Source organism: Triturus cristatus, chromosome 3_2 (assembly GCF_964204655.1).
Source record: "Triturus cristatus chromosome 3_2, aTriCri1.1, whole genome shotgun sequence".
Taxonomy (NCBI): Eukaryota; Metazoa; Chordata; class Amphibia; order Caudata; family Salamandridae; genus Triturus; species Triturus cristatus.
This window is the reverse complement of record NC_140584.1, coordinates 1,187,936,543-1,187,955,570: the sequence shown is the minus strand read 5'-3', so window position 1 is coordinate 1,187,955,570 and position 19,028 is coordinate 1,187,936,543.

Genomic DNA, 19,028 nt, shown 5'->3' with positions numbered 1-19,028 from the left:
GAAACTTAGCATTCTTCCATAATTTCTGCATGTTGCCTGAGGAGAGAGAAGCATTAAAAAGCTGGTTTACTGTGGGGCTTATGGTGGGAGCTAATAGGTTCAGGATATTCCCTGGACATGGGTCAGTAGGAGAGCCAGACTTAATGCTTTGGAGAGGGGCCAGTGACTCTTCAAGCTGAAACTCAGGGAAAGCTAGTAAAGATGGAGAATCCAAGAGGTGACATTTGCTATTAGAACTAAGGTAGAAGGTCAGTTCTTCCTCTGAGATGTTAGTGAATGCTTGTTGGATCATGGAGATCTTTTTGTGGAAGAATTCAACTATTTACTTAGACCATTCTTCAGTGCATGGCCCTTCCTTTGTGCCGGCTTTCAGGGCAGTAAAGGATTTAAGTCTGCTAAAGATGTCCTTACTCTTATTTTGGGCATTTTTTATCTTGGTTTGAAAGAAGTTTTTCTTGGCTGCTTTGACAAGAATGTAATGAGCGTGTAAGGTGTCTTTATACACCTTCCTGTCCTCAGGTAGATAGGATTTATGCCATTTCCGTACAATTCTTCCATAATTTCTGTTGCGAGATCTGAGGGAATCGTTAAACCATGGAGCTGGTGGGGCTGACCTCTTTGAGGAGCGACAAACAACTGGTACCGCTGCATCAATGTTGGTTCGGAGCCATGGATCTATTGAGAGGGCGTCCGAGTCAGGGCAGCCAGACAGCTCTGGTGAGGAACAACCGAGGGCGTCTGCTAACATCGAGATGGATATTTTATGGAACGTCCTGTAATTAGAGACCCTCTGCCCTGTGTTAGCTCGAGGGGCTGTGGCAGAGTTGGGAATGACAAATTTTAATAGGAGGTGGTCAGACAAGGTAATGGGAAGAGGTAGGCTTACTGATATGTCAAAGTTGTGAACGATTTGGTCTAGGGTATGGCCCTTCCCATGGGTGGCCAAAGAAATAGATGGAAACATGTTGCAGGCCTGCTGCGCCTCCAACAAGGAAATTGTTTGAGGGTCTTTTCCATTGTCCAAATGTATATTGAAATATCCCAGAATGAGGCAGTTGTTGTATTTTAAGGCCAGGGAGGTGGTGGCTGTATTAAGCGTAGTAATAACATTTCCAATATCACTGGGAGGTCTGTAAATCAGAAATCCAGCTATGCTATGATGGGGTATAAGGTACAGCAGAAGCCTAAGCAGTCTAGTTTTTTATTGTAAATTATGGCGACACCTCCCTCCTTCCCATTCGATCGGTCCCGCCTAAGAATTTTATCGAAAGTCTACCTCCAACCTCGGATCAGCGGCTGTACACTGACATAATGGTAGCCACCTAAGGCTAAGCAGTTTTTTCCTATTGCAATATAGTGGAAGAAACTCACCGGAGGGGAACTGGGCAGCATGGCCGGCGCCGAACGCCTCCAGGCGCAGACAGTCATGTCTTCGGCGCGCCAGCGGCGCGCATGCTGAGAACGTCCACTTAGCGTGTCCGTTTGCATCAGGAATATATAGGCTAATGCCTATGATGCAAACTGGATCGCCAACGCCGCTGAGGAAGCGGAAACTACGTAGGCATAAGTGAGGAGCCCGATAGTAGCCCCAGCCCTCCGCACAATCGGCGTATCAGCAGCAGCAGACCAGGACTGGAGGAAAACCGAGATGCGAATCGGAGCAGCTAAGGAGGTGTAGGCAAGCAGAATCAAGTAAAGTACAAGGGCGCATAGGTAGGAGAAATTGTTAAAAGCACAGAGTAATTCAACCACACATATACAATTTAAAAAGTATTAAAAACCTAGTAGCAGGGCAGGAAACCCTGAATCCTACAGCTGTAAGCTGTGCGTGACCATTTACATCGGAAATATATAGGCTAATGCCTATGATGCAAACTGGATCGCTAGTGCAGCTGAGGAAGCGGAAACTGCGTGGGAAACAGGGGCTCAAATTAGATCATAAATTCAAAGGTGTCCTTAACAGGGGCCCCCAAAATATGTTTGGCCCAGGGCCCCCCAAATCCTTAAGATGTCCCGGGTTGAGGTCAGGCGTTCTGACGATGTCAGCTAGATGCGTCATGTAGATGTTGAAGAGGGTGGGGCTGAGGGATGAACCTTGTGGTAATGCCGCACATGGTGCTCTTGCGTTCAGAGGCTAAGGGCAGGAGGCGGATTCTCTGATTGAGTCCTGTGAGGAAAGATGCAATCCATCTGAGGGCGTCTCCTTGAATCCTGATGTGGTGCAGTCTCTTGATGAGAGTGTGGTGGGATACCATGTTGAAGGCTGTTGAGTGGTTGAGGAGGAACAGGGCCGCTGATTCTCCTCTGTCGAGGATGGTGCGGATGTCATCAGTGGCAGTGATCAGGGTGGTCTAGGTGCTGTGGTTGGTGAAGAACCTTAATTGGGAGGCCTCAAGCACGTTGTTTCTTTACAGGTGTTCTGTGAGCTGCTGGTTGATGGCCTTCTCAAGGACTTTGGCGGGGAAAGGAAGTGGTAAGATAGGGCAGGAGTTCTGGAGTTTGCTGGGGTTGGCGGAGGGTTTCTTGAGGAAAGGTTCGACTCTGCGTGTTTCCATGAGCCAGGAAAGGAGGCTGTGATGAGGGATGCATTGAGGATGGTGGTGAGTTGGCGGCTGATGTGCTTGCTTCTGAGGTTGAAGAGGTGATGGGGCAGGGGTCCGTTGGTTCTCCCGAGTGGATGGAGTTCATGATGAGTGCGGTGTTCTGTGTGGTGAGCTGTTCCCAAGCAGGGATTGGCTGGTCATGGGAGGCTTCCGTTGGAGTGAGGAGGATGTGTAGGTCGGTCAGTTGGGGCTCCAAATTCTTATAGATGGTGGATATCTTGTTGTGTAAATGGTTCTCTAGAGTGCCGCAGAGGTCTTGGGAGTGGGGGCATCGTGGTCTTGGTGGCTGTGGGACAGGAGAGCTCTGATAATGCTGAAGAGTTGGCGCTTGCTTTGATGCGGTATGCTAGGGCATCTTTTTTCGCATCTTTGAATTGTTGGTGGCATTTGTTGAGGGCTACCTTGAAGTTGGCTCGGTCTGTGGTGTCTCTGCTGGTGCACCATCTTCTCTCCAGTTGTTTGCAGCTTTATTTCATATTCCTGAGGGATGGTGTGAACCAGCTGGCATGTTTGGTGGATCTGCGGGTCTTGGCTTGGTTGATGGGTGCGACTCGGTCGGCAGCGGGGGTGATCCAGGTGATGAAGTTCTGGACTGGTTGTTCCAGGTTGGTTGCGGGGTCAGGCTGGGTTGTGTTGAGAACGTCCATCTATTGGGTCTTTGTCACTTTATTCCAGTAGTGGAAGGGAGGGCTGGTGGCGGTGCTTGGTGATCCTGTGATGGTGAAATGGATGATGGAGTGGTCGGTCCAGGTGAGTTCTGTGGCATGACTGTATTTGACTCTGTAGCTGGCCATGAAAATCAGGTCCAGACTGTGTCCTACTCAATGTGTGGGGTTGGTGACCAGCTGGATGAGGCCAATGTTGCCCATGCGCTCCAGGAGATTGGCAGAGTTAGTGTCTGTGGGGTCGTCTAGGTGAAAATTGAGGTCCCCGAAGAATTTAGTGATCGGACTCGATGGCTAGTGGGGTGATGCAGTTGGTGAGGGGATCGCAGAAGCTGTTGCATGGTCCTGGTGATCTATAGGCGAGGGTGCCTCTAATGGTCCATTCTGTCATCAGTGTGGAGCTAGAAGTTGAGGTGTTCCATGATTGGTGTAATGTTGTCATCGGTGATGGTGCAGCAGATTGTTTCTTTGAGGATGAAGGTGAATCCTCCTCCGTGTTTGTTGATGTGGTCCCGATGAGTCGTATTGTAGCCATTGGGCATTGCTGTGGCGGTGTCCAGGGTGGAGGATGGGTTGAGCCAGGTCTCTGTGATGAAGATAACATAGGGGGCGAGGGTGGAGAAATATAGATAGAACAGACACATAGATACAAAGACACATAGATACAAGAGACAAATAGATACAATAGACACATAGATACAAGTGGCACATAGATACAAGCGGCACATAGATGCAAGCAGCACATAGATACAAGCAACACATAGATACAAGAGATGCATAGACACAAGAGACACATAGATACAAGTGACACATAGATACAAGAGACACATAGACATGAAAGAGACACATAGATACAATAGACACATAGATACAAGAGGCACATAGATACAAGTGGCATATAGATACAAACAACACATTGATACAAGAGACGCATAGACACAAGAGACACATAGATACAAGAGACACAAATATGTGAGAGAGACACATAGATACAATAGGCACATAGATACAATAGACACATAGACATAGTAGACACATAGACACAGGAGACAGATAGATACAACAGACACATAGATACAAGAGAGACACAGATACAATAGACACCTAGATACAAGAGACACCTAGATACAAGAGACACATAGATACAATAAATACATAGACACAAGAGAGACACAGATACAATAGAGTAGATACAAGAGACACCTAGATACAAGAGAGACACATTGATACAAGAGACACATTGATACAAGAGACACATAGATACAAGAGACACGTAGATACAATAGACAAATAGATACAAGAGATATATAACACATAGATACAAGCGACACATAGATACAAGAGACACACAGATACAAGAGACACGCAGATACTATAGACAATTAGATGCAATAGACATAGATACATGAGACACGTAGGTACAAATAGACACATAGATACAATAGACATGTAGCTACAAGAGACACATAGATACAAGAGAGATGTTTTTACAATAGGCACGTAGATACAAGAGGCATGCAGATACAAGAGACACGTAGAACCAAGAGACACGTAGATACAAGAGAGACACATACATACAAGAAAGACATACATACAAGAGACACATAGATACAAGAGAGACATAGATACAATAGATACAAGTGACACACAGATACAATAGACAATTAGACACGTAGATATAAGAGACACATAACACATCGATACAAGGGACACATATATACAAGAGACACGTAGATACATGTGACACACAGATACAAGAGACATGTAGATACAATAGACACATAGATAAAACAATGGTTTGGAAACAAGTGACTTGGATTTAACAACGGATGCCAATTGATGGAGTTGACTCATGAGAGAGGGTTAGCTCCATTTGGGATTTTTCTCGTTTTTATTATCATTCTCAGGGCATGCTTCTACGAGTCTCTGGGAGTGGTCCTTGACGGACATTTAGTTACCTGCATGGCAGCGTTTCGTGGTCTTTCAGACACCTCTCAGTTTACCTCTATTCTGAATCTTAAATTAGTTTGGGGTTTTTTGTTCTGTGGTAAATAATTTAATTACCGGTACTTAATTTGATGCAGAAAATCTATAATAATAGCTCAGTAAAATAAGAGGCAGAATCCGTGGTATTAGAGGTTCGGAACGGGCTTTATTCCAAAATCAATTCGAATTGATGGACTCCATATTCCATCACCACGAAGGCTCAGGAAGTGAAGGACCATACTTTATTGACAGGTAATCATTTTTATAGAATAGGCATTACAGTGAAACAGATGCAGGAGGCGTAACAGTTGATAACAAAGATAAAAACATACATGCGTAACTAAAATGGGTGTAACTAGGCGTAACTAAAGAACGTCATTTAGGTATGATGTCACATATGGGTGGTTCCATGAAAGAATTTCGCAATGTCAGCAGAAATACTTGGCAGAGATGCGCGCGCAGCAGCATGACGTGTGATTGACGTGCAACTAGGGGGTGAAGGGGACTTGACATTTAGCTCTACATGTGGAGACAGAAGTCTGGGGGGTCAAGTCAACCTAATCCCAAATCATATCTAACATCCTATGTTTAAAGAACTATGTTATCCAAAAGGAAAGGTCTTTCGAATAAAATCTATTCTATACTGACTGTGAGTGCGTGTACAAGCGTCTAAGTGTCTACATGAGATGCAAGGGCAGAAATCTTCCATAGTAACAGGGCATTGAATTACTTGCATAAAGACAGAGAAGCCGGGCCCTTTGCTCGGTAGCTGGAAGAATGTTTACTTAAACTACTAGACAGGAATGCATTGGATGGGGAGCGGAGCAGATAATCTCGAAGGTGAAATACAGTTTTTGGCAAGCAGACAGGTCGAGTCAGGCACCGTTAGCCGCGCAGGGAGTAGGACAAAGTTCATGGATACAGATGCGAGCTCAGACTGGAGCTTTCAGAGGCAGAAGGCAGGAAAAGGCTTAATGGCAGAATCAGGGCCTACTCGCCTGGACTGTAAAATGGGATAAATGAACCATATAAAGCCGGTGGCCTTTCATACTTAGGAATAGAATATCCGGCCCATTCATGGCGGATCTGAAAGAGGACATGTTGACGGTGGACGCACATGTGTTTGCGTCTTCATAACTGGAACTGGAGGGAACATACATGTACTTGTGATTTATACATGAAACCGTTGGGGTCCAAGATAGGGGACATAACTGATCATAAAAATCCATATTTCCACATTCCCTCCTTTTCCCCTACTTGCCCTTAGGAGATATCAATCTTCATCAATCCGTCGATCTGTTCATATAGCATCATTTGTTCTTCTTTCTTCTTCCGGGATGAATGAAATCTTGGTGGTGGAATACACGATGTGGCACACAGACCACAAATCGCTGGTCCACATTGTAGGCATAAGCAGCAACTGAATAGTATGAGAAAGCCAATACCTAGGAAGGATAGGACCCTCCATCCCCAGGCTGATAATACACCCCAAAACCAACCGGACCAAGTCCAGGTGCCTGGATTCTGGTGTATCTGGCTTACAATCTTATGAAGGCGAGTTATGGCTTTATATACTGACGGCGAATTTTCTGGTATGAAAATGCAACAGCTTGATCCGATGACCCTACAAGCTCCGCCCCTATCGGCCAGGATGACGTCAAGGACAAGACGATTTTGAAGCACAACAATCCGCATAGCAGACTGCTCTTCTGTTAAATTGCCTAAGGCGGAAATAGTTTCGTTCACTACTGCTTCAAGGGTTCTGGTTAATCTACGTATCAGCTTACTATTGGTAACTGTACCTATATAGGGAAAGAGACCTTTATTGAAATCTGTGTATTTTTCCCATGCTGTCTCAGTGTAATCGACTATTGGGAGATCTCTCCGTTCTCTATTGTGTACTAAATGAGTATTTCTATGATAATCAGGAGGAGCTAGGAAAACAGGTGGCAAAAGGAATCCGATGTAACAGGTACCATCCCAATCTAGAGGCAAACGTATATATGCAGTCTGACCACATACGAAGTAGGAATGGCGAGAAGCTCTAAATGTAGACTTGCCTTGATCACTGAATTCTATTACAGTGGTGCATCTACTATGGCCCATATGTATGGAACCATTCTTTCTTACACATAATTCACCTTTAACTGGAAATACTGACATAGCGGGCAAAATTGGTGCAGCTTCGGATTCAACATTCAGGATCATGAGGTTAAGCGTGAAATTCCCTAATCCATATACTTCATTTTCTATATCAGTTCCTGTTCTTTTGGGAAGTCCCTCCTTATTAGGGTAGCAGGCTTTGAGTAAAACTAGGTTCAGGTTCCCCCATACCCAATTGTCTTGATAAGTTACTGAGTTTAAATTGAAGGAATTAATTAAACTAAACCATGCTCCACAGGAGCCATTGTGTGTGAACGGATATGGAAAGAGAGGCAGAATTCCCTTATAGTTCTGATAGGGAGGGAGTCGGCCACATATCCAACAATTTGTAGCATTGCTAGCCTGATGGGAATGATGTAACATACTAATAAAAGTGTTATTGCGCAGCGCAAATCTATAGGACAACTCATGCGGGGGTAATTCACTAAAAGAATGTTCAGCAGTAACATTGTAAACATGTTTAGAAATAGGATAATATATATGCAACAATATACTTGCAGCTATTATAAAAAGACTTAAGAAAAACAAAATTAATAACGTCACTGTGCAATGACTACGCAGTGATTTACAGTACGCATGTTGTTTCAATTGCATCTTTCGGTTTCTTTCTCTATTCAGGTCTAGGGGATACATGTCAGAGACAAATTCGACCGATTCACCTTGGAGAGGACTTAAACAATCAAATTGTCTGACTTGTTAGACCTTAGTTTTAGTTTGTATAGTTCCTTGTTACTCTGTTCAACCAAAGGAAGCTTTGAGTCAATCGGTGAAGACACGCGAGGTGTATCGTTTACATCAAACGGTAGTCCATGAAATTTCTTGATATGACTTGAATGGATCCAGCCTTTGCGACCTTCGATCTTCACGGCTGTCCTCGTGGTTAACAGTACAAGTTGAGGCGATTTCCACCTAGGATCCAGCTGAGTCTTCCGGTCAAAGTTCCTCACTAACACCAGGTCCCCGGGAACTACGTCATGGGGTTTCACCTCAGTGTTATCGGGAAAGGCTGCAGCTACCTGTGAACGACAAGATTGTAGTGCAGACATCAAGGAAGCCAAGTAATCTGTCAGCATATTACAGTCAACATCAGTTATTTTGCGTGGTATAGGCGTCCCCCACATATTTGGAGGTCTGCCAAAGATCACCTCATAAGGGGATAGCCCTGTTCGAGAGTGCGCTACCATTCTCATGTAAAAGAGTGCAACTGGTAAGGCTACTACCCAGTCGACACCTTTCTCTCTACATATTTTGGACAATCTAATTTTCAGAGTTTGATTATGTCGTTCCACGAGACCTGCTGCCTCGGGGTGTCGGACACAGTGAAATCTCCATTGATAGCCTAACAAAAGTGAAACGTGTTTCATTAGTACGGATGAGAACGGCTGGCCGTTATCTGAATAGACAACACGTGGTAAACCGTACCGTGGGAAGAATTCTCGAACCAACTGTTTGGCAGTAGTCGGGGCAGTGTAATCTGAAACCGGGTATGCTTCTGTCCAACGGGAAAGAGCACAGACAACTACAAGAACATATTTGAATCCTCGACATCGTTCCATCTGGATATAATCCATCTGGAGGACTTCAAAAGGGTGCTCAGGAGGCTGAAATCCACCCTGTTCTACGGGAATGCTTTTACCTGGGTTAAACTGACAACAGATCATACAGGTACGAACTTTTTGTTTAGCTGCTGCTCGTAAATGTTTGTTGAACCAAATGTGTTGAATGCTGTCTAGCATAGCTTTTTCTCCTAGGTGCGCTGGACTATGTATTGTATTAATGATAGCTTGAACCATAGAATCAGGAAGGAACCATACAGATTTTTCCTTCGTCATCCATCCTTGATCCGTTTGGATCCCTCCTAATTCAGTCCATTTCTTTATTTCATCTGGTGTAGCATGTGTCTGTATGTCAATTACGTCAAGAGCGGGATCCTTAACCGTCATGCAATGTGTTGGTGTCGGAACTATTGTCTTTGTCATGTCAGATGTGTGAGTTTGAGCAGTCTGCTTAGCTGTTCTGTCAGCTAGATCATTGCCTTGGGAAATGATATCAGTAACTTTCGTATGAGCTTTACATTTCATAATTGATATTGCAGTGGGTAGATGTATTGCATCTAATAAGGCATGAATGAGGGGTCCGTGCTGAATGTGGGCACCGTGAGAAGTTAAATAACCTCTCTCTCGCCACAGCACGCCGAAGTCATGTACTACTCCGAATGCATAACGTGAATCAGTGTATATGTTGACTTTCTTATTTGTAGCTTGAATACAGGCTTGTGTCAGAGCGATGAGCTCTGCTGCTTGAGCTGACAAGGTATTTATGCAATTTGTTTCAATGACTTTAGTGTCTGTTGTGACTGCATACGCGGCCACTAGCTCTCCTGTACTTGTTCTCATACATGAACCATCTACATACAACGTCAGGTCTGGGTCTGACAATGGGACGTCTGTCAAGTCTTGTCTAGGTTTCGTCGTGATAGTGATAACTTCAATACAATCATGTGCTAGTGGGTCTGTTCCGTTTACTGGCAAAAGTGTGGCAGGATTCAATGTACTACAACGTCTGATTTCTATGTGTGGCTGAAACAATGTTAATTCGTAACCGGTGAGTCTTGCTATAGTCAAGTGTTGTGTTTGTGTGCGGTTCAAGAGAACCTCTACTGCATGTGGTACTTGTACTGTCAATTGGTGTCCTAACACTATGGCATCGCTTTGTCGGATTGCTAAAGCTGTTGCTGCCACTGATTTCAGGCACGCAGGCAGAGCCTGAGCTACGGGATCTAATGTACTAGAAAAATAAGCACATGGTTTGTGTGATCCTGCTTGTTCCTGTGTGAGTACTGACAAGGCAGTACCTTCGCGTTCTGAAACAAAGAGTGTAAACTGTTTATTGTAACATGGTGTTGCTAAAACAGGTGCTTGACATAAAGCTTTCTTTAGGCTTTCAAAAGCTTGTGCATGTTCCTGAGTCCAAGGGAGAACAGTCGATGTGGCTGCCTCCTGCGTTGTCAACTGAATGAGTGGTTTTGCTAGAAATGCATACTGAGGGATCCACTGCCTACAGTATGAAGTGAGGCCTATGAAAGCCCGTACCTCCTTTTGTGTCTTGGGTATTGGCATGTTAGCAATTAACTGGATGCGATCTGGTGTAAGCTGCCTTCCCTCCTTGGACAGCGAGTGCCCAAGGTAAACAACTCGCTGGACACAGAATTGCAGCTTAGAAGGGGACACCTTGTGCCCCTTTTCGGCCAAAAATTGTAAAACCGTCAGTGAGGCTTTTTCACATTCAAGTTCGCTTCTAGCGGTGATCAGCAGATCATCGACATATTGAAGCAGGGCAGTGTTGACTGGCATGTGTATACTGTCAAGTTCTCGTTTCAGTGCTTGGCTATAGATGCTGGGGCTTTCTGTGAATCCTTGAGGTGCGCGTGTGAATTTAAAGCTTCGTCCATTTAAACTAAATCCGAACAAGTATTGGCTTTCCGGATCTATTGGGACGCTGAAAAAGGCATTCTTGAGATCAATTACAGTAAAGAATGTTGCTTCGGAATCAATGGCTGTCAGTAATGAAGAAATATCTGGGACTACGGGGTATTGTGGTATAATGCATTTATTTAATTCGCGCAGATCAATAACCAATCGATATACTGGCGGGGCTTTTGGATCAGTTCGTTTAAGAATCGGAATTATCGGGGAATTACATACATTGGAGTCCGTTTCCACAACCACTCCTTGGGTAATAAGCTCGTCAATGATTTGTAGTAAAGCCACTACAGCATCTGGGGGTAACTTGTATTGTCGCATTCGTGGTAGTACCACTCCTGTCTTTAGTGTGACTCGATATGGTGTAATGTTCATGCAACCAACATCTGTAGGGCCTTGTGCCCATAAATGTGTGGGTAAAGTCTGTAGTCGGTGATCCATGTCTCGGGACACATAGTGCCCTTTGAAATCACGTAGAAACAATCTTACTCCTTCCGAAGAACAACATATTATAGCTCCTAGAGCTTTCAATGTTTTTATACCTAACAGGTTTTCTGGACATGATTTAGTAAGCAATAAATCTGTAGTTCGTGTCAAGGGACCAATCGTAAGTGGAAGAGGCTGTGATACTTCGTTAATGATAGGTTTTCCTGAAAAACCAAGGGAAATATTCTGTGAGCCTGAGAGGGGTGCCCCTGGAACTTCACTACGTTTTATGGTTGTTCGGCTTGCCCCTGTATCAAGTAAAAACTTTCTATCTTGGCCTAATAGTTCACTGTGTACATAAGGTCCTTCTTGATCCACAGGGACCTCGATAAGGGGTAAGCCAACTTCCCTCTCTAGGCTGTTTCATGAGTATCGTTGATAATCAGGATAGTCATACTGTGCGGTCTGGTACATCTGTTGTGTCGTTGTTTGTGTGGCAGCAATAGGCTGCGGTGGGGGAGCTGGCATGGACTGTGCATGCTGCGGGGCTCCTTGTTGGTTCTGATCCTGTCTAAGTGGCCGTGGTCTTTCTTTTGTATTACCTATGGCGATATTATGTTTTAAAACTGGACAATCGTGTACATAATGACCTGGCTGTTTACAATAGTTGCATGTCCCTTTTACAGGACCTGCTGAAACACTGGACTGTGTCATACCCTTTTTATGACCGTCAGCTGGAACTGTCTGGGAAACTAGCATTTTTATTTTCGTGTCTTTCATGCGTCTGTGTTCATGTTCTTGTTCCTCTCTAATTCTATTGTGATGGTACTGTAGCATTTGTAACATTTGTGACGGAGTGTTACCTTGCCAGGTACTCTCGAATTTCAATACTCTATTCTTAACTTGGGGCAAGGCATTTTCAACTAATTTTGTCACAAACAGATGTGGATACGATTCGCTACTTGCTTTTATTCCACTATTTATACCAAAACATTTTTCGAATCGGGCATAGAAATCACTAGTGTCTTCATCTTGCTTTTGTTTACAGGCTGAGATTGCACCCCAGTCTTCCTTTTTTTGTAGTTAATAAACGTGGCAGTACCTGTACTAGTAAACCTGGTAGTGTTTTGGTCTTTTCCCCAAGCCCTGAACCTGGACCTCGAGCTTTTTCTTCGTTTTCTAATGCTGTCCAATCTATCTTTTGGTCTCCCACCTCCCAATCCTTTTCCTTGAGTTTTTCGTAAATGCCCGCAGGCATTAATACCTTCAATATTGTCATAATGTCGGGATAGGTATACTCTCCCATGAGTAACATGTCTTTAATTTCACGGTGGAAACCCGCTGGATCTTTGTCATGACTGGGTACCACTTTCTTCATTTCTAATAGTTCTATTTTAGATATGGGTGTGTATACAAACACACGTTTAAACTGATTGTCATCACCTTTTATCGGGTGCACTTCGCGTAAGGGATTCTGTCTATCCATATAATACGTCGTTCTTTCCTTGATGGGCAGTGAGACATGTTCGGGGCATACAAAAAGAATGTACTGCTTTCTGGATTCTAGTATTTCTCTAATTAACTCAGTACCTGAACCTCTCCATTTATTCGTGAGTAATTCAGTCAATATATTAGGTAAGGGACCAGGATCGGAGTGTTGGCTTTTATATAATATAAGGAGTTGTTGAATCATATAGATACCAGCTAAACGCTGTTCATCTGGGGTGAGGTTCAAAAACGTGTGCGCTAGTGTATCATCACTATATTTTCCGGGACTATCAACCCAGTGAACGGCTGACCTGGCTAATTCTTGTTCGTCCATAGAATCGAGTATATGATAACCCCTTCGTTCTCGGAGTAATTTGTCAGCAGCTTGGAACGAATGCTCGGGGGACCTTATATTTATTATAGGGGTTTGGAAATTTCTGCTATTATCTGGACGTATCGGACGTATCGGATCAGTAAAGCATCTAGTATTATTGCAAGATCTTCCTCTACCTACATAGGCCATGGTTTCTAACTGTCCTGCGGGCAGTTCTAATTCTTCCTCCTCCTCGGTTTGTTCAGGCTGGTCTACTGCTAATCTTTCTTCGTGTATTCGTTCTACTTCTTTGCGGATCTTTCGGCACATAGCTACTATACTTAATAGTTTATTATGTCTCCCCTCTGATATATTCCGACTCCATGTGGTAAGAATTCGCATTTCTTCCGGATTTACCCCTGGTCGGTCCTGATTTCTGATCACACAATTTATGAGGAAACGTAACAGTTCCCCCTGTATCTCCACTTTCTGGTACTCCATGGCTCTATTAATACTCTCAGAATCTCGCCCTGACTGGACAAAGTGATATATATTTTCTAAATGTGTGGTCATTCCTGGTAGCCTCCCTAAATATATTGCAGCTCGTCGGATACGTAATGATGCCAGCAGCATTTCGTCCTCTTTGCCGGGCACAGGGTCGTATCTACAATCTACTAGAAGTTCCTTAAGCATGTCGGGAGTTACTAGTTTGGGCGTACGTTGGTGGGCTAATTCTTGAAAGGAAAGTTTATTTACTCTGGGTGGCGTGGAAAAAATGTTTGATGCACTTCCTGTAGCACCACCTGGGGTGCTGGATGTGAAAGGATTCGTTGAACGTGATATAGCAACCATAGGTGTGGATACAGCTGTAGAAACAGATGTGCTTGCCGGAACTTGTGTCGGAGTTTGTTGTTGCGGAGGTACAGACGGGGGAGGGTCTTGGCGTTGAACCTCCTCGGCAGGCGGTCTATGTGGCGCAGTATTAGCATACTCGGGAGCTGCGTCGTCTAAATAAGAGGAAAGGAAAACATCTTCTGCGGTTCTGGGATGCCCTTTGGGATATGCTTTTATCGGAAACAATGGGGGTGGCAAGTCTTTTGGTATCTCCGGAGTAGCCTTAGGTAACCCTTCGGCCAGAAGAGGATACATACCATTCATAAGGGCATTTCTTTGTCTGTCTACCTGTTCTGATTTTACTCGAGTACCTTCTTCAATTAATAGATTTTCTCGGACTTTATTTGAATTCTCCTTACTTTTCTCTTCCTGTCTGAGTGCTTTTTCTGTACGTCTATATGATTCTTTACGCCACAATTCAATGGCATCTTTCTGTGACTGTCTAGCTTTCTTTTTCCATAATTCTTCCTCTACTTTCATGATGCAATCTGCATCCCAGGTCCCAGCTGCGGGCCACCTCTGACTTTCGGGTAATTCCTTGGTGTAGTCTACCCATAAATCAAGAAATAATATGGCGTCTAGGCCATGTTTATGATACATGAAGTACCCTGGAGTGTCCCTAGGAGGAATGGGAACAGCTTCTTCGAGTACCCCTTTTCTGGTTTTGATTTGTCTTAATTTCGAAAAGAGCGGCATATTGAGAACTGATCTGATACCTAATTTTGAACACGTTTAATACAACAAAACACAATAAGGAACAGTCATTCATACCACAATATGCAGAACGTATTTAAAACATTTAACATTTAACATTTAATGAACAACAATGATGGCCATTTAGGGAACTAGTCACTAAGCATAATACTCGGCACTAACTAGGTAATTCTGAATTATATACTAGACATACTAGATATACTGCTGAACAGTACAGATACACTGCTGAAACAGTGCAGACCGGATTTGTGTACCCAAACCCGTCTTGACCGGCACAACCTATGTGCACGTCAGAACGCCTCCCCGACAATGGTACTCACCGGGTAGCTCGGAACGGAAGGCCTCGGAACTGAACTGAACTGGACTTGAACCGGACTGGACTCGACTCGAAACTTCGGAACTTCGGACACTGGTGGGCCTCTGTATACCTCGGATCTTGCTCTCTCAGCTAGGCTCTGGTCGGGATACTTCGCACTTCTCACCGCCTCGTCTGGGTGTTGATCGCAGCCTCAGTTACCCCCGCTCGGCAGGAGGGAGATACAGGAAATCCTGTGGGTACGCGTTGTTGTCCGTCCAGCTGTGGCAGGAGACCGGGCCTGCAACGCACCTCCGGCGCGTGAGATGAGAAAGTGTCCCTATTCGGGCGCCATATATGTGGTAAATAATTTAATTACCGGTACTTAATTTGATGCAGAAAATCTATAATAATAGCTCAGTAAAATAAGAGGCAGAATCCGTGGTATTAGAGGTTCGGAACGGGCTTTATTCCAAAATCAATTCGAATTGATGGACTCCATATTCCATCACCACGAAGGCTCAGGAAGTGAAGGACCATACTTTATTGACAGGTAATCATTTTTATAGAATAGGCATTACAGTGAAACAGATGCAGGAGGCGTAACAGTTGATAACAAAGATAAAAACATACATGCGTAACTAAAATGGGTGGAACTAGGCGTAACTAAAGAACGTCATTTAGGTATGATGTCACATATGGGTGGTTCCATGAAAGAATTTCGCAATGTCAGCAGAAATACTTGGCAGAGATGCGCGCGCAGCAGCATGACGTGTGATTGACGTGCAACTAGGGGGTGAAGGGGACTTGACATTTAGCTCTACATGTGGAGACAGAAGTCTGGGGGGTCAAGTCAACCTAATCCCAAATCATATCTAACATCCTATGTTTAAAGAACTATGTTATCCAAAAGGAAAGGTCTTTCGAATAAAATCTATTCTATACTGACTGTGAGTGCGTGTACAAGCGTCTAAGTGTCTACATGAGATGCAAGGGCAGAAATCTTCCATAGTAACAGGGCATTGAATTACTTGCATAAAGACAGAGAAGCCGGGCCCTTTGCTCGGTAGCTGGAAGAATGTTTACTTAAACTACTAGACAGGAATGCATTGGATGGGGAGCGGAGCAGATAATCTCGAAGGTGAAATACAGTTTTTGGCAAGCAGACAGGTCGAGTCAGGCACCGTTAGCCGCGCAGGGAGTAGGACAAAGTTCATGGATACAGATGCGAGCTCAGACTGGAGCTTTCAGAGGCAGAAGGCAGGAAAAGGCTTAATGGCAGAATCAGGGCCTACTCGCCTGGACTGTAAAATGGGATAAATGAACCATATAAAGCCGGTGGCCTTTCATACTTAGGAATAGAATATCCGGCCCATTCATGGCGGATCTGAAAGAGGACATGTTGACGGTGGACGCACATGTGTTTGCGTCTTCATAACTGGAACTGGAGGGAACATACATGTACTTGTGATTTATACATGAAACCGTTGGGGTCCAAGATAGGGGACATAACTGATCATAAAAATCCATATTTCCACAGTTCAACTGATCCATCTCTTTTCAGGAGAACACGAAATCTGCATGTCTCGTCCAACCGGGAGGGGGCGCCTTCTCTGGATTGTTACTTCCATGAAAAAGGGGCACAATCCTGCCGACTGCGAACAGGTTATTTAAAGGGTGCGTGAAAGATGCAGAATTTACTTTCATTAAGTACGTGACATTTTGGGGAAATTATGCAAACCATGCAGACATATTGAAAATATAAATGTCATTTGGTGATAAATATTCGTTCTTGCAAACATTTTTTGTGTGATGGCACATTTTGCGTTACTAAATAGTGCAAACGGGCACAAGGACGAACTTGAATTCCCGGTAGCAAGCTAACCGCTGCATATCACGGGAATACCTCAAGACTCACGGAGCAACTCTTGACAGGTTATGCCTACGTGTCACATTTCCACTTGTGTTCCATCATCCGTCGGTTTGTTCTTTCCCCCTTTTTCCCACGTGGGCTTTGGACGCATCATTGTTCCGTGTGGCCTCACACCCCTCCCTGGACCATGGACTAGACACAAGTGGATCTGCGGAATATATTGAATTTCACTAGAAATAGTGATCGCAGCAGACTCTGAGCTTCTGTGGACCATACGGACTGCCTGAACTCTCTGCCATAATCGGGACTGCGAGGACCAGCAGCACAAGGGAAACTAACCAGCTGGTGCCTCTTCCCGTACGCCCCTCCCTTCGACCAGCTGCCGGTAATAACTGCTCGCGGCCCCCACTTCGCGGGAGCCGCTCGCAGCAGACTCTGAGCTTCTGTGGACCATACGGACTGCCTGAACCCTCTGCCATAATCGGGACTGCGAGGACCAGCAGCACAAGGGAAACTAACCAGCTGGTGCCTCTTCCCGTACGCCCCTCCCTTCGACCAGCTGCCGGTGATAACTGCTCGCGGCCCCCGCTTCGCGGGAGCCACTCGCAGCAGGCTCTGAGCTTCTGTGGACCATACGGACTGCCTGAACCCTATGCCATAATCAGGACTACGAGGACCAGCAGCACAAGGGAAACTAACCAGCTGGTGCCTCTTCCCGTATGCCCCTCCCTTCGACCAGCTGCCGGTGATAACTGCTCACGGCCCCCGCTCGCAGCAGACTCTGAGCTTCTGTGGACCATACGGACTGCCTGAACCCTCTGCCATAATCAGGACTGCGAGGACCAGCAGCACAAGGGAAACTAACCAGCTGGTGCCTCTTCCCGTACGCCCCTCACTTCGACCAGTTGCCGGTGATAACTGCTCGCGGCCCCCGCTTCGCGGGAGCCACTCGCAGCAGACTCTGAGCTTCTGTGGACCATACGGACTGCGTGAACCCTCTGCCATAATCGGGACTGCGAGGACCAGCAGCACAAGGGAAACTAACCAGCTGGTGCCTCTTCCCGTATGCCCCTCCCTTCGACCAGCTGCCGGTGATAACTGCTCATGGCCCCCGCTCGCAGCAGACTCTGAGCTTCTGTGGACCATACGGACTGCCTGAACCCTCTGCCATAATCGGGACTGCGAGGACCAGCAGCACAAGGGAAACTAACCAGCTGGGGCCTCTTCCCGTACGCCCCTCCCATCCAATTGCCCTTAGGTTGTGTACATTAATGCGCACACCCAACGCAACGTGGGACGCGCGCGGGTGAGCGCCGGGCGAAGCCCGGGCCAAGGGCGGGCCCGTTTAAGCCCGGGGAAGACCGGCCCGGGCCATCCCTTTTTCATCTGATATCTGGCATAAATCTATCACTCTACTTGAGCAGATTCATAAGTACTTGACTGGATCTAGACTGTGCATAACAATATGGCTGCGCGTCAGAGTAGAAGCAGGGCCGTACCCAAAAGTGGAAGCCTAACAGGAACCCTTGATAGCTTCATTACCAGAGCTAATTCAGTAATTGACCAGGGGATAACTTTAATGGAGCGAAGAGTGTCTCAAGATCTAGCCTTTGCTAAAAGGTCCTCTATGGGTCATATTGCTAGTGCGCGTACACCGGATCCCTGCAGGCGAGAAATCATAGACAATGCTCTCTCAACTGCTGACAATGTACATATTTGTCAGGATCTGGCTCAGCCTTCTCAACTTGAGCAAGTTCTAGATTCTACTATAGAGTCAACTCTGGCAAGCTCCCTTGAGAGACTAAATTTGCGCCAGCTACGAGGCAAACGTGAGGGGGCGATGCCAAAGAGGAAGAGGAATGTGGCTTCTGGGGCAGGGGGTAGAAAGGCTAAACTTGCCAAAGGTCATGATGGCAGTGATACAACAGTTAAACAAGCAGGAAGAGAACCCTTCAAGGTGGTGGAAATCCATGCTCCATTAATACCAATTGAAACATCTTTAGGAGTATCTCCCCAAGGCCTAGCCCCCGGTAGTAGTGAAACCGTACCGGAGGCATATGCTACTGTGAGTGCTCTATTAAGTTCTATTATTAAGCCCCTGGAAATGAGATTGACTCATATTGAGC